Source organism: Sciurus vulgaris (assembly GCF_902686455.1).
Source record: "Sciurus vulgaris genome assembly, chromosome: 7".
In the NCBI taxonomy this organism is placed as follows: Eukaryota; Metazoa; Chordata; class Mammalia; order Rodentia; family Sciuridae; genus Sciurus; species Sciurus vulgaris.
In genome coordinates, this window is record NC_136467.1 from 110,557,667 (window position 1) to 110,562,359 (window position 4,693).

Genomic DNA, 4,693 nt, shown 5'->3' on the forward strand with positions numbered 1-4,693 from the left:
CAAACTTTCAGCCACACCTCTTAATAGAATGCATGGAATGTAGAGAGGTGGGAAGAAATGACAAAATATTACTTGGCTACCAAATGATGATTAAAATGGATCCTTTCCTTAACATATTTTCTTTGTTCTTTTTACTTATACATGACAATAGAATATATTTTGACACATCACACATACATGGAGTATAACTTCCCATTCTTGTAGTTGTACATGATGTGGAGTTAAACTGGTCGTGTATTCATATAGGAACACAGAAAACTTATGTCCAATTCATTCTAAGGTCTTTCCCATTCCTATCCCCCCTCTCTACCACTCACTCCCCCTGTCTAATCTGGTGAACCTCCACTCCTCCCTCCCTCACAATGTGTTGTGGGCCAGCATTCATATAACAGAGAGAATATTGGGCCTTTTGGTATTCTGTGATTGACTTATTTCACTTAACATGATAGTCTCCAGTTCCATTCATTTTCCAGTGAAGGTCATAATTTCATTCTTCTTTATGGCAGAGTAATATTCCATTGTGTATGTTATGGTTTACATGTGAGGTGTTCCCCAAAAGCTCACCTGTGAGACAATGCAAGAAATTTTGGAGGATAAATGATTAGATGGTGAGAGCATTAAACTAATCAGTGATCTAATACCTGATGGGATTAACTGAGTGGTAACTGAAGTGGTAGGGTATGGCTGGAGGAGGTGGAATTTGGGGGCATGAGTTTGGGGTATATTTTTGTATCTGGGAAGTGGAGACCTCACTCTCTGCTTCCTGGTCACTATGTAAGCTGCTTTCCTCTGCCACAACTCTTCTACCACGATGTTCAGCCTCATCTCAAGCCCCATGTAGAGGAGCCGGCCTTCTATGGACTAAGACTTCTGAAACCATGAGCTCTAAATAAATCTTTCCTATAATTGTTCTGATTGGGTCTTTTAGTCACAATAGTGAAAAAGCTGACTAAAACAGTGTATATGTACCACATTTTCTTTATCCATTCATCTGTTGAAGGGCACCTAGGTTGGTTCCAGAGCTTAGCTATTGTGAATTGAGCTGCTATAAACATTGATGTGGCTGCATCTCTGTAGTATGCTGTTTTTAAGTCCTTTGGGTATAGGCTAAGGAGTGGGATAAGTGGATTAAATGGTGGTTCCATTCCAAGTTTTCTGAGGAATCTCCATAGTGCTTTCCAGAGTGGTTGTACCAATTTGCAGTCCTACCAGCAATGTATGAGTGTACCCTTTTCCCCACAACCTCGCTAACATTTATTGTTATTTGTATTCTTAATAATTGCATTTCTGACTGGAGTGAGATGAAATCTCAGTGTAGTTTTAAGTTGCATTTCTCTAATTGCTAGAGATGTTGAATATTTTTTCATGTATTTGCTGACTGATCATATTTCTTCTTCTGTGAAGCATCAGTTCAGTTCCTTTGCCCATTATTGGTTGTGTTATTTGGTTTTTTGTTGTTAAGTTTTCTGAGTTCTTTATATGTCCTGGAGATTAACGCTCTATTTGAGGTGCAGGTGGCAAAGATTTTTTCCCATTCTGTAGGCTCTCTCTGTTCATGTTCTTGATTGTTTCTTTTGTGGTAAAGGAATTTTAGTTTGATACCATCCCATTTATTGACTCTTGATTTTGCTTCTTGCACTTTCAGAGTCTTACTAAGGAATTTGATTCCCAAGCTGACTGTTTTAAACAGCTTTTTCACTGTTGTGACTTAAAGACCCAATCAAAACAATTGTATAGGAGGAAAAGTTTATTCGAAGGCTCATGGTTTCAGAGGTCTCAGTCCATAGACAGCCAGCTCCATTCCTAAGGGTTCAAAGTGAGGCAGGACATCATGGAAAAAGAGTGTGTTGGAGAGAAGCAGCTCACATGATGATCAGAAAACAGAGAGATCTTCACTTGTCAGATACAAATATGTACCCCCAAACCATGCCCCCATTTCCTGCTTCCTCCAGCCACACCCCACCTGCCTTTAGTTACCCCTCAGTTAGTCCCATTAGGGTTAATTCACTGATTGGGTAGAGACTCTCAGAACCCAATCACTTCTCCTCTGAACCCTCTTGCATCATCAGTTTTTGGGAGATATCTTACCCAAACCATAACAGACATGATGGAGCTTTGGGCCTACATTTTCTTCTAGTAGGCACAGGATGTCTGGTCTATTGTCCTTGGCCCACTTTCGTGCAGGGTAAGAGATAGGGGTCTAATTTCATTTTCTTACATATGAATTTAAAAATGGATTCTTTTTAAAGAGACAAAATAGGAGACCACATCCATTGAGTCACTGAGTTGTGACCAAAGATGACAGTTGCCAAGAGGGAGAAACTTCTAGGGGAAATGTTTATTTCAAGCCGAGTTGCTCAGGGCAAGCCTTCTTCTGCCTCAGGCTGAGCCTAGATGATGGAGTCAGAGCCCAACATTTATCCAAGGACCTGTGCCAGCACCCTCCTAACAAATGCTCCCCACGCTCCACCCGGGTTCCTCCCCACCCCCACCCTCTCACACACACATTTCTCTACTTGGTTTTATGTGAGCAACCACTTTGATCACATGAACAAAAAGCAGTGCTATGCTGTTCACTATCTTTACTATGCCCTGTCAGATCAAGCCAAACACGCCATCCACCATTCTATGCCTTCAGTCATCCAACATCTCCTCCCCCTGTGACCAGCCTGGCTCTCCACTCGGGTTAGGTGGTGCTCTCCACAGTCTTCCACGAGGGCCTTCTTTCTTCTCACTTTCCGAAGTGCTGGCATTCTCCTCTCTGCCTAAAATAAGCACCTGCCTTATGGGTTCAAATCCTTTCCAGCCATGAGGCCCCACCCACCCTGATTCCAACTTTTCTGGTTCTGCTGTCCCAGCGCCCTCCTGGTCACAGCAATTTCTCAATTCTCTGAAGCTTTTGTTGAACCAAGTTCTTGTGTAACAATTCCACACTGGTTGCCATTGATTTATATCGTATCATGTTTTTCATGGATAGACATTTGGTCATAAGAAAAAGACTAGCAGCAGAGATTTTAATTTCTCCACTGTACCCCTCACAGTAAGGGCACATAGCAAAAAATCAATAAATATTTGCTTGAATTAAAATTACTGAGCAATAATTTTTTTTTCTCTTTTATTGTTCTGCCACCTAGAAAGGCACCCAGGCCCTCTATCAAAGATTAATTCAAATAGAATCTCTGGGGATGACTTTCACAGATTTTAGAAGCTTCCCAGGGGATTTTTAATATGTTGTGGTGGTGGGAATCACTGTTCTTTATGGTGGCTCACCTTGAGTCATGGTCAATTTTGCTATTATTAGTGATTGTTTTAAAAACTAGAATTTGTTCTAAAAAGATGAACGTACTAGGGAACCAAGTGAATATAGCATAAATTTCTTGTTTGCTTATGTGTGATATTGGCTGGAAGAAACATTAGAAGAACATAGAAAAGTGCATATACATGAATGAAGCCAGGGGGGTACATAAATATGCAAGAGATGCAAGAGTTCATACACATGTGTGCACACATACACATGGTTCAAACATCAACCAGTTTACCAGCTGCTGTAAGCCACACCCATCCACCTCTGTGTCATGAATTTCTGTTAATTTCAGATAAACTTCCTTCAAAATAACTTGCAAACAGCCACTTCCAAAATCAAAACACAGGTCTTTTACAAAGGAAAGTACTGTATTTACTGTCATATTTGTGTATTTCTTAACCATTAACCTGAGCAGAACCGTGTTACTATTTTTATTCATTATCTTTTTCATGTGTTTTTGATGAAGTTTTGGCATGTTGCATCCCTGACTCATCTTACTCATGAACTCTGTGGTTTCTATTGCCAGTTTTGCATAGCAAGGTGAATTTTGGAAACACACCAATAGTGTAATTGCAAAATTGACTGCAGCACCATATTTCTCTTAATATGTGCTAAAAAGACGAAGCGCTTAGGAATACATAAAAAAGCAAGAGACTAAGTGGAATTATTATAAGGAAATTATAAATTTGACCTTGTTATAAAAACCAAGTATAAATCTACCAAACTAAAGGCAACTATTTGACTTGGAATTACATAATGCTCTGGAATTTCTGGATTGAAAGAAATAAAAGTTGTTTTCATAGAAGTATGAGTCAAGAAGGAAATGTGAATCAATAAACTAATGCACAGGTGTTACAATCTGAAATTAAATTCACATCTTTCCTGTGAACATTTATTCTAATAATGAGAAATAATTTGCAACTACTAAAAATTTTCATCCTTTGAACAATTAGTGTTTGATGCGAAACATTCTTTTTTTGCTTTTAAACCAATACTGAAGATTTTGACTGAAGTCCTACAAAGAAGTACTCACTGCATTTTTTTTGTTGTTGTTGATTTGTTTTGTGAAAGAGTTTTGACTAAGTGGCTTGTAGTACATCTGTTTTGTACAAATTGTCCTACCTCATCTTCAGTCCTGGTGAATGCCTTGCTGTTTAAAACCAAACCAGTGTTAACAATTTCATTGAGACCTCTGAAAGGCAAGTCAGGGTCGTGTCCTTTGCCAAATGTTTCCAGGTTCTCACTTCATGGGCACATGGCAGGAGTGCATTCCCAGACCTCCTGTAGGTCTGGCCAATGAGCTGAGGTGAATTGGTAACAGGTTGATACCCAGGAACATTGTGCTATCATTGGAGAAGTCCATCTTGAATGAACTCACATGTGAGCAAG